Here is a 12,441-nt window from a genome sequence, read left to right on the forward strand (position 1 = left end):
TTATGCTGTCATTGCCATTCCTTCCAAAACGTCATGCTATTTGTTCTTCTATCTGTGCTTGCTTCCCTTAAATAGACTAGAGACCAGGAGACCTAGCTAAAAAGCAGAGCCAAGCCCTGGGAGTGCTGGAAGGCAAAAGGAGTCTCAGAGGTGGCTGTGTACACAAAGGATCTGCGTGGAGAATTAGCGCAGCAGAGGCAAGGTTGTCTTCATGTGAGAAGAGACCCAAAAGAGACACTGGTCTGCCCAGTTTGAGAAGACTCTTTCTTCATCTGTTAGCAGTACAATGGTTCCAAGTGCATTTCAGGAACATGAAGAGTCTGGGACTAACCAAGATAGCAATCAAATGCAAACATTCACACAGGAGAGCACAAGTGACAGAGCTGCTAACTGGCAGCTCCCCATGGCTTGTTACACTAACAGGAGTTCAGCTATTGCTATAACAAGGATAACGTAGCTGACAGATCCCCCGCACACAGGACACCGAAATCTTGACCCCTGTGAAGGAAGTAGGTGTCTGTCATTAAGTTAAATGAGGACATCTCCATCAGAACGTGCTGATGTTTCCTTTTTTAATTCCCCACACACATGAATATGGACCCCTCCCCTCAGAAATACTCGAGTCTCAACAAAACCATCCTTTTCTGGATCAACCATGTAGAGTACTGAGAGCAAGAAAAGGCCTTCAGCAACCCAGTTTCTATGTAGAGCTTACAGAAATAGGGCAGCCCACTCTGCCCTGATAGCAACATATATCCAAGGTTTGCAGAAGGACTTTTCAAATGGCTGAAGACTCCTGAAAGGGCACACTGCAGTGAATGGAGCTGCTGCCATCCCTGCCAGTTTGGGCAAGTAATGAGGACAGACAGAAAACAGGTCTCCAGCACACAGAGAGGATGACAGGACTGGGTCATCTTGCAGGAGAAATCTCTCCATTGTTTCCATTCATACAAAGGTCCCACCAGTGCTGACTTTTTCAGTAGATGTCTGAGCAGGACCACAACACAGACAGCAAAGCCTACTGCATTTAATGAAATCTTGGAGAGATTTAGACTGGATATAGGGGAGATTTAGCCTGGATATAAGAAAAAAGGTTTTTTTTACATTAAGGGCAGTAGACTGGACTAGATCAGGTTGCCCAGAGAGGTGGTGGATGCCCCATCCCTGCAGACACTTAAGGTCAGGCTGAACAGGGCTCTGAGCAACTGGTGGAGCTGTGGGTGTTCCTGTTCACGGCAGGGGGGTTAGCCCAGATGGCCTTTCATGGTTTCTTCCAACTCAAGCAATTTCATGATTCTATGAAAAATATGCATTTTCCACTGTTTGTTCTACCAGGACAGCTACCAGGAACTTGTTAAAGACACAAAACTGCCTGCCACCCTAGCAGAGAAGCATGTGTAAACTTCTGGCCATTGTACCTGTGTGAGCTGCTTTGTGTGTTTAATCTAAGCCTCACATAAAAACAACAAGCAGAAAAAATGCCTGCTGCTCAGGCTCTGCTGCAATCAGCACTCCTAAAGCGTTTGAAATTCAGGGCTGGGGGCAGGGGGGCTGAAGGATGTTTAATTTCTGTCATTGCCATGTACAGTGATGCCAGAAAGGCTGTTCCAGGAGTGTGGTCATGTCAAAGTGGGCTATAAATTTTAAAAACAAGCCTGATCCCAGCACCCCAAAGCTGAGCTGGAGACAGCAGTCCTTTAGATCTACTTTACAAATACACAAACCATCGTTTATACCACAGGAAGTCACTGCAAAAAAAACACGGCATTTTTGCTTGGCAGATTCCAGAAGGAAATTCAATGTGTATGCTGGCTGTGTTATTACATGAACCATACAGAGAAGTGAAGCATTACACAATTCCAACATGAAGGCAGCGAATGATCTGAAGAGCCTGTCATAAGCTCAGGTCTGTTGCTGAGCAGACTTTTTGGGAAATCGTTGATTCTGAAAACTGAATTCAAGCTCAGATTCTCCCACACTCAGGCAACGTAATGAGTGAATTCATGCCTGTCACACCCAAGCAAAGGATCTACGTGTAGAGTACTGTTCTAGTCACCAAATCCAACTCTTTGCCTTTTGAAGCACTGGGGGAAACTTTCCATAACTTATAGACTGTATCACATTGGTTCTAATAAAGAAAAGAATTACCAGACAACTAATAGCTGATTTTTTGTCATCCTGCACTTTTCCAATAGTGTGATCCAGAAAGCATAATACTGAAGGTGACTGCCAAATAAGTCAGATAACATGGGTGGGGGGAACACAGCAGCACCCACACTGTCCGCCTGTGGGCAGGCCAGGGTCCTGTAGCTATTCCTGCTATTCCTTCACCAACCTCAAAGAGTTCTTATCATCCTCAAAGCACATCCTGCAAAGGAGTTCAATTCATCTATGATAGACTGGCTTCGTTAACAGAAGACAGCGATTCACAAAAAGTGCCAATTTTTCTCTAGACATGGTCCCAAAGCATATGCTTTTGACAGCAACGTCTCCTCCAGCAGTGATTTAATCTTCATATTTCAATCCTTATCATTCAATCGTTTTCCAAAAACAAGCATTTCTCAGTCACCACTGCCATTTTGTCTTCATTTCTAATCAGAATTCAACTTACACAGCAGATGCCACCTGCCAGCATGAGTACATATATAACTCCCAAAAAAGTTTTGAACCCCTTAGCCAACTTGTCACAGGAATAAGAGGTCTCAAAAGATATTACAGTTCCTACAGTTTCAATCATGACATGGCTGAACAGGGAAAGAGAGAACCCAAATTAGTACTGCCTTCTTAGTAGACACCAGAGAATTTACAGACATTATCTGAGTTCAGGGAACATCAGGAATATGTCCCAATACCTGAAAAACTTCACTTGCTCTCTATGTCTTGTTATCACCAAAGCACTCCCCATGACACCAGCCTTTAAGGTACAGTCACAGGGGGATGTGGAGGGAGGTAGCTGCCCTTTAGAAGTCTATTCCTTCCTTTCATTACTGTCGTGGTTCGTTATCCACATCATAAATTCATCAACATTCATAAAAATCAATGCACATCCATCTGAATCATCAGTGTATTTAGACACTGACACAGGAGAAAGTTGAGCTTCTGGAGAATATAAGTACTACCATCAATGCATTTTAACCAGCCAATGCCTAGCTGGGCTCGGTCTTGCAATGATGCTCTTCTAAATGAAGAGGAAACTGCCTGTTGTGGAGTTTTGACATCTTTCCTGTTCCGATATCACTCAGAAGAAGGGAATAAGTGCAGGCAGCATCACCTATGTAAGATAAAAAACTGACACCAAGGCTTCTCTCTGAGACCACAAGCCAGTCTGGGACTTGGCAGTTGATACTTAATTCTTCTGCACAAATGGGGACAAGTTCACCATATGCCAGGAGAAGTCTAAAAAATCAAAATAGCTCTTTAGCTCTGTACTTCCCTTTCGTGGCATTCTGAAGAAACAGGTCTAAATTTCTCTTTTGCTGGAGGCGTAAAGAAAACAAAGGTGAGTACCTCCACAACACGTGCTCTAATCCCTGATGTAATCAAACAAGTAGGACTCAGCCAATACATCCACACATCCAAAAGAAAAGTGATGGTGTTCTTACTGACCTCACTCCATGTTCAAATTTGGACTCCTAAGCAGAGTCTCTTTGCAACCCACAGTATAACCCTGACTCTTCCCAGAGCAGTGAAGCACTTACAGTCATGAAGCACAAAGGATAATAACATACTTTGCTTTAGATCACATGCAAGCAGCACAGATGCAAGCACTGTTCACCACCACTGTCAACCAGGAGCCAAAGGGCATCAAATGGACCTCATCAGCATCAGGCTTTAAAGTAAACAAACAGAATCAGTACTCTACACATCTTAAAATAAAGCTGTGTCATGAGTAGGTGGGAATAAGTGCTCAGGTGCCTTCCTCAGCTGCTGATGTTGCTAGGCAATGGGACATCCATGATTTAACCATCACAGCGAGGGCCTCATGCCCTGGAGGAGGGCATGAGAGAAATGAAGTGCCCAAATACCTTTCTACACGTTGGTCCTAACCAGTGATCTTACTGCTTGCTGCTTATTTCCACAGACCATGGTGAGCTCTTCTAATGTTCTAATGGAAGCAAACAGCTGAGTGGAGCCTTCTGCCAAAGAAAGGTATTTTGGGTCCATCTCTTGCTTCCATTCCTTACAGATGCCCATTTCTTCCCAGATCAGAAGACAAGATATAGGAGAGCAACGAGAAAGAAGAAATCACCTCATAGATTTATGTATTCAAACCCATGTCTTTGTAATGCAGCTTTACAGAAGATCCCAGACTAAACACCACCAGCGCTGAGCTTTGTCTGACGCCAGTCCATATTCACTGGATTCAGATCTGTTTTATTTTTCCAAAAAGCTACACATCTAAAACAGGGCTCCTTTGCTGTTCTGTTTGATCTTGCTCAAATATTTATAACTTTCTCAAGCAAAAATGCATACCAATAGCGTATGTTCTTTGGATTTCTACAGTAACATGAAAACGTCAGAAGCAGGAGATTTCTGCTCTGTCTAGGGTCTTTTCTTCACTCATTTAATACAAACAGTGTCTTCAAGCCCTTTCACTTCAAGCAGCTTATTATTATGTACCTTATTTCTGGCTGAACGTGAAATAAATCATTTAATTGGACTCCTTCTTAAACGTTATATCTGGATGTCCAAAAGCTGAACTAGTTAATAATGCTCTTGGCAGATAAATGTTTATGCTTTAATGAAATAAAAGCAAATTGATATAGGATTAAGGTACTAGCCTACACTTCTCTTAAAGTCATAATTAAGACTTCATTGATTTTTCTGTAATAATATAAATTTATACAATAAAACGGTTCCACAAGCAATATATTACTGCTATTTGCAGCCCCAATGAGAAATGCAACTGTGATGCTGCTCCATTACACTAAGTGGAAATTAATATATGAGGTATTTTGACATAAAATGTTTAAAACAAATGTAGGTAAAAGATGGTCAAAAAGAAAAAAAAAAGTTCATCTTGCCTGTTCTATGAGCAAAATCCTAAAGCAAGAAGTTCAGAAGCAGGTCACCATCTCTCTGGTAGGACAAGAGGTAATTGTTTTAAGATGCACAGTGGGGAGGAGGTTCAGGTTGGATATTAGAAAATATTTATTCTCTGGAAGAGTGGTGATGCAGTGGCACAGCTGCCCAGGGAGTGGTGGGGTCACCGTTCCTGGAGGTGTTCAAGAACTGTGGAGATGTGGCACTGAGGGATGTGGGCAGTGGGCATGGTGGGGATGGGCTGGGGTTGGACTTGGGGATCTTAACAGTCTTTTCCAGCCTTAATGATTCTATTATTCTTCCTTCTGTATTTCACCGAGCCTAATAGTATTCAGTCATTTTCAAGCATCCCAGTTGTTGCTATCCTAATTATCTCTAATTGAATCAACCCCCCAGAACCTCCCCCAGGAACCAGTCTGCAGTGGTTATGATTTCAAATCCCAGAACCTCTTAAGGACCTTTCTGTAGCCTGCCAAAGAATCACTCTCTCTGTGCACCATCACCTGGAAAGGGTTACAGAAGACAAGCTCTGGCAATCTGCCTCTCTGTACTCATTCAGTATCTCAGCTCAGGCCACAGAGACTCTGAGGAATTATCTTTTCACTCCATATTATAGGAAAGAGTGAGCGATGTTATCATTTGGTACTCGCCTCAGTCTGCTAACGAGCTTTTCCCCCCTCACTATGCAATTAAGCAATGTAAGCTTATACTTAAGAGATGAATGTATATTCTGCAATTTGCAGCACGTCTAGCAGGAGAGGATACATACACTTTGTGCAAGTTTCCTCCATCCATCAGCTGCTGACTCAACCTGGTTGTTCCACAAAATATTCCAAAAGCACTGCACAGGTTGCTGCTGTAGCAGGAAGCTTTACACTAACTTGAAATTTATACTATTTATGATACGAACTCGATAAAGTTCTGGCATTCAGGGCATCTCCAGGTGTACATCCACATTTAAGTGAGCCAATGTGGAGTTCCTAAGAAGAAAGTGTCGCCTCACCCAACAAATAAATAGCAACTCTCAGCGGCTGCTGCTGCTTCCCCCACCTCCACGCATGTTTTCCAAGCCTAGCACTTTTTTAAACTTTGTATTTTAGAAGAGTAAAACTTGCACAACTATTTACATGAAGTCTGTGGATGGGTTTCAGAGTGACCTAGCACATACTGAGTGCTTTTTTTCCTAGGGCATCGTCTGTCTTAAGAGTATTACACACAGCCTACGCAGCTGAACGGAAGAGAAGGAAAGACTTGGGGATTTTTCTAGAATAAAAGAGAAATAACGGAATCATAGGGACTGGGAGGGACCTCTGGAGATCATAGAGTCTGACACCTTTAAATCTGAGTTACAAACCAAGATCCATGGGCTACTATTGAATAAATAATCAATTTAGAAATCTAGGTTGGACGTCCAGTTTTTTCTCATATGTCCTAAATACAGGTAAGCTTACACAGGCTACACAAGCTCTTTGTTTTCTCCATTTATGCCAACAAATAATTGGCTGTTATCATCCTGAAATGCTTGCACTGCTTGAAAATATGAAGAAGTTATCCATTTGAGAGACCACCAAACTCATCGTATCATTGCTCTCCTCTGAGCGATTCTGGAGAACATGCATGTTATGACAAACAGTTTTTTTTGCCAGAGCAGTTAGTTTACTCCCTTTCTGGTCACCAGAAGAGTTCATAGCATGTAATGGGAGCAGCATTCATGCTGCAGGTTCCAAAATCAGTTCAACACTGGGGCTGGGTTTTCAAGCCCAGCCCAGCTGTTGTCAGAAAGAAAACACTGAGAAAGAAAGAAATAAAATCATGTGCCTCCAGGTGCAGAAAGGAAGAGGAGGAAGCAAGAAGAGACTGATGGAAAAGCATTTAAATATCCACTAGGAAGGCTCTGGGATGGCTTCAAGCAGTGAAAAGCAACAAAAAGCAGGCTCTGCAGTACTTCCGAGTACATATCAACTGAGTCCCATAATGTCCTAACAGACAATGAGAACAGCAGAACTACATACAGAATTATATATTTGGATAAATATAAACTGTTATTCTAGATGCTAATGAGAGCATCAAATGCACAGCCCATGGAAGATGAGAGGTTGGCAGTGGTCCATTACTGCTTAACCACAGCCCACTAGAGAGAGCTCACAACAGACACAACTGTGTCAGAGCTCCGTTTCTGAAGCAGCTTTATTCCTGCCTCCCACATCAGCTTTTGCAAGATTTCTGCCTTCGTTTCTGGTGCTAGGCAGTGAGCAGAGGAGCAGGACAAGGGTGAGGGCTGTAAATCTGCTCCTTCTCATCAGCACTGGCACTGGCACTCAGCGATAGCTTCAGGTTTAGAAACACTCCTGCCACTATGAGATCATGGAATCATAAAGGTTGGAAAAGACCTTTAACATCCCCAAGTCCAACCCCAAGCCACCCTGCAATGCTCACTGCCCACATCCCCCAGTGCCGTGACTTCATGGTTCTGGAACACCTCCAGAGATGGTGGCCCCACCACTCCCTGCACAGCTGTGCCACTGCATCACCACTCCTTCTAGAAGAAATTTTTCCTCCTATCCTAACTGAATCTCCTCTGGCTATGAACCCTTCATGAAATATTACAGTCTTTGCTTACTGCATACAGAGTCCTACCATGCAAAGTAAAACTGCTTTCACCATTCATATCCTAGTATCTTCCAAAGTAACACATTTTGGGGAAAAGAAAATGTTAGTATTGAGCTTATGTGCCACATAATTTGTGCTACAGAAACTATTCAGAGCATGAGCACATTTTCTCACATGGAGGAATATGTACCCCAACTACTGGCTGATATTCTCATTTAGAAGTTCCAGAAGTGTGACTGGAGAGATACACCAAGCAAACAGAGCTTATAAAAATAAATAAATAAATAAATACAGAGGGTTGTTGATACTGAGAGCTGATGTGGAGACAGAGCCTTTGGGCAAGCAGGTGAGGCCCCTGCTATGGTTGGATCAACACATTTCCTGTCTCTTCAGCTGTAGCAGGGAAATTACAGCTATACTTCAGAAAATTCGGCTCTAGGGCAGAAAAATTAAACAAAATCCTGGCAGCTTTTGTCTATCAAAACTGCAAACCAGCTATCTTCCTCTGTGCCTCATGGGAAGCGCACTCCAGATCCTTCTTAGCCCTCTGACACATGTTCCTACATGGATTGGGCTCCTCACCTACACTTAAAATGCATCAGCTAGAGCCTTCTCTGACTCTGTGGTATTTCTGTAAGCGCCAAATGACAATCTCTGAACTAGAAGTTGAAATATATATTTTTTTCTTTTATTAAGATAATAAGGGCAGGCTGAGAGCAGCATTCTGCAAGAAAATATTTCATAGAAGTACATTTTCTGCCAAAAACAGAAAAGTTGAACAGTTTTAACAAGCTTAAAGGGTACTATAATGCTCCTCTTGCATGTAACCTTCTACCTTCACATTTGCAAAAGTACTTTGACTATGTTTGCTCGAATACAGATCACATCTTCAGCTTTCAATCACTGAATTCCAAAGCCTAAAGCAGTGTCCCTCCCATGCAGAGTGGCCACTTTGTGAATACTCTTATTTCCACACTGGCCAACTTCTAAGTTATATCACACTTTGTGCAAAAATAATGCTAGACCTTAAATCGGACTAAAAATAACTCCCTGCCCTTCCTTTTCTAGATAGATATTTTTATCTGGATCATTTCTGTAATGCAACATAGCTCCAAAAGTCTGTATTCGCACAACTGAAGAAGTAAGACAGGAAAGATGGACAAAGAAGTCTTAAGTTGGCTCTGTGCTCACAGTCAGCATCTTAAAATCCAGCACTGAAAGATTTCACCTGAGTTCTAGAGTGAAATTATTTCCAGCAAATTGAGTCCTTCCAAGAAGAACCAGACTGGAATAAGAAACATCCATAAGCATCCTCCATCTATGTACCTGTTTGATAGAATGATATTTCTGTTTACAACCATTAGAAATCAATCTGAATTCATATAATATTACAGATCACTCCTAAATATGTCTTTGAGCTGCTAACCAAATTTCCCCCAGGCACATGCCAAACAACAGGAAGTACAGGTAGTGCTCCAGCTCTCAGGATTCTTACTGGACAGCTGATTCAGTTGGCTTCTTTGCTGTGATATAGTTAATGTCAGGAATCTGAAAATCTGAAGGCATCAACGCCTGTGTAAGTACTATGATAATCCATCTCAAGATTGTTACTGAGTCATAAAATCGATTCCTGGTGAAATTCTCATGGCTATTTCTAGGAAGCACATGTTTTAGTAAATTCCCAGGAGGTGTAAGAGATCCATTTAAGCAAAGTCAGACCTCCTTACTTTCCTACTTCAAACACAGTTAAGTACTGTAAAACTGACTGAAACAAATCTGAAGTCTCTAAGAATTGTAATGATGTTGGTACAATGTGGAAACAAGAGATCACTGTACAACATTATGGTGTCCAAATAGCAGTTTGTACTGAGACACAAGGAAAAGCTTGCCCACCTTAGCAAAGGGGCATAGGGAATGTGGGCACTATTTATTTCTCCTACTTGGCCTGTGATTTGGGTGTCCTAATATTTTCTTAAGCTCCAAGCTAGGCCAGTAATGAAGAATGAGACACTAGTTTTCCAAAGATATGCTAATATTTATCTCAAATCATGTTAAACTTTCTAAATGAAACATACAATTAAATAAACCTCAACGCTTTCCCAGCACTACTCAGAAGTATTTCACAGAGCTGCAGATATGAGCTACTGTGTGTTGTGTGGGTGCTGGGAAGCCCATCCCCAGCCTGCAGGTGCCTATTAAATACAATTCTGTATAGCACTTTAGGTGTTAGAGATGGAGAAACACAAGATGCTTGAAGAAAGCTAGACTGAGATCACCAGAGAGAAAGAAAAGTGGAATTCACTGAAGGATGCAAAGTGCAATTAGCCATCTTGGCAAAGCTGGAGAATGTTTTTCCCTCTGTACATTCACCTCTATTTAATTCAATGAACATGTGGTATGTTGTCTAGATAGCTCAGCATGAGAACCCGTGGGCAGTTTGTTAGGATGTGGGATTTCTTGCTGTCTGCCAAAACTGGCTGGTGATTTTCAGATGGAAGAGAATGCCGTTGGAAAAATTCTCCTACAGAAGGATGAAGAGTGCTGCACAGCAAAGTGCTGATGCTGTGGAAGTTTTGACAGCCGGCTTTCTCAGGAGCTCCAGATATGTGGAGGCCCTCCAGCCCAGGCAGCCCACGCACCAGGCAAATTGCTGGGCCAGAGGAAGGTAAATATCTCTGAGTTTCTAAAGTTATTTGTTTCTGGAAGAAGCAAAAAGTGTTGAGAAGTGAGATGGATTTTCTCGTAGCTTGATTTCTCTTGGAGGAAAAGCACACATTCAACAGAGCCCCACATCCCTCTGGTGGGCCAAGTAAAGAATGCTGCAAGGGAGCAGATGGAGGCGTGTTCTCTAGGAAGGAGCCACTCTCTGGAAATTCTACTCATCATGAGGTCCATATGCTTCAGGAGCAATGTGGAACCCACCACCATTAGAGGGTCCAAGTGTAGCCCTCACAGGGCCTGCTGGGCAGTCATTAGGCATGTTCATGATTAGATAAAGCTTATCTTCCTTTCCTCCCCCACACAAAGTCTTGAGAAAGTCAATAGATCTAAATGTAAGATCAGCCTATGGAAAGAAGGCATTCTGTGAACCAGGAGAGAATAAATAAAGGCTCACGTTGTATTGAGAAAATTTTCTTACATACCCAGCTTCAAGGCAGTCAAACCTAAGTTTTCAGGCTCACATATTGATACCAGGTAACTAAAATCAGCTATGCAGTAGTTGCTTTGAGATTTTTGGTATGAGAATTTTACTCCTAAATATTGCATTTTCAATGCAAAATATGAAAGCTGAAGAGCTGCAAGAATTCCCCCAACAGTGGCCTCATTGAAAGAAAGCGATATGCTTAAAACATTATTGATTTAACCTCTGAGAGAGCTATACATCAAAGAGAGCTGACATTCTCGACTCACTGCCAAACTGAAATGACACTCAGCAAGCCACATAATGACAGAAGGACAAGGGCAATAAACTCTAGAGGAGTTCCTTAGCCTCCACTAGAATTAACGTCACAATAAGGCACCTCCCTGGAGAAGAAAATAAACCCCAACATGTACTGACCCATTAAACCAATATATATAAATACTTAAACTGAAGACTTGTGCATTTGCTTGTTTGATTTTCATTACTGACCAGAGATAAAGTGCACAGGGGATACAGCACAAAGGTTCTGATGCTTCTGCAGTTACCTACAAGAGATCAACACTGAAATTCAGGTAATGTTAATCAAAATAAAAGATTTCTGCCTGAATGCAATTTAATGCCACAAAAAGGAAGATATCCAGTGCCTAATGTAGTTCTCTAAGCACCCTGGGTACCATGCTTCTAGCAAGATGCAGGTGTACAGACTTCTCCAATGCATTCACTTTTGCACAATGTTTCGGAAAAGATGATTGAAAGACAAATCTCACTTAAAATTTATATTTACTGTCTCCGCTATATAGTCACTGAACAGATGGTAATAATACAACAGCAGTAATAACGTTAGCAGCAGCAGAAATATAGAAGCAAATATCTACAGCATTGACACTTCAAAGCCCTGTCTAGAAACAAATATGGTCAGTTTTGTAAAATACTATAATTGACCATACAGACCCTCAACGTTCCCAACAGTTTATCCACTTCAGTCCTTTGTCTGGATGATGTTTTTGAGTTGTGTTGCTTTTTTTTCCCCTCTTTTAAATCAGAGTTACTACTGGATCTTGGGATGTACATTCTAATGGCTATAAATAAATTATGAATGATTGGCTCAATGTATTTTTCCATGGCAACTCCTGCGTCAAACACAGTGTTACACTTTTGAAAGAGGGCTGTGCTTTTTGAGAGGTTGAGATTCACGTTTAGGATGTGACCCTGCTCAGCTTTGCTGTTTGTTTGAGTAGGACACATATTAGCATTGAAAGAGAACAGGTTTAGACTAATTCTAAATTACTTACTTAAGCACCAATGCCTACCTGGTGCCCTTCACCAGTGAAGAGAACTGCATGGCAAATTCCTATACAAAACATAGGGCTATTAGAGTCTTTATATGCAGATGCTATGTGACTTCTCTACAAATATACACCAACAAAACCCTGCTTTATTTATCCTGCATTAGAGTTTCAAGAAACCTGTCTTCTGAAGCTGCCAGCATACAGTACGCCTCTGAGTAGAGATTTTTCCATCAGTTATTTAGCATGCATTTTCTAAGTTGTGTATAATTATGAAATCCATTGCCTACGTTATATAGTTCCATTTCCATTTATTCTGCAGCATTCATGTTTACAATTCTGCCTAATTCTATTCCTAGT

General features: G+C 41.7%; 1 long non-coding RNA gene across 1 annotated transcript in view; it reads right to left on the reverse strand.

The window, feature by feature from the left end:
• LOC101748281 overlaps positions 1-11,853 on the reverse strand; it is a 28,610-nt gene extending 16,757 nt beyond the window's left edge. Inside the window, exon 1 of the long non-coding RNA XR_005860334.2 lies at positions 11,747-11,853. This is a non-coding gene — a long non-coding RNA (uncharacterized LOC101748281). The remainder of the gene's footprint in view (positions 1-11,746) is intronic.
• Between the last annotated feature and the right edge of the window lie 588 nt (positions 11,854-12,441).

This window comes from Gallus gallus, chromosome 5 (genome assembly GCF_016699485.2).
Source record: "Gallus gallus isolate bGalGal1 chromosome 5, bGalGal1.mat.broiler.GRCg7b, whole genome shotgun sequence".
In the NCBI taxonomy this organism is placed as follows: Eukaryota; Metazoa; Chordata; class Aves; order Galliformes; family Phasianidae; genus Gallus; species Gallus gallus.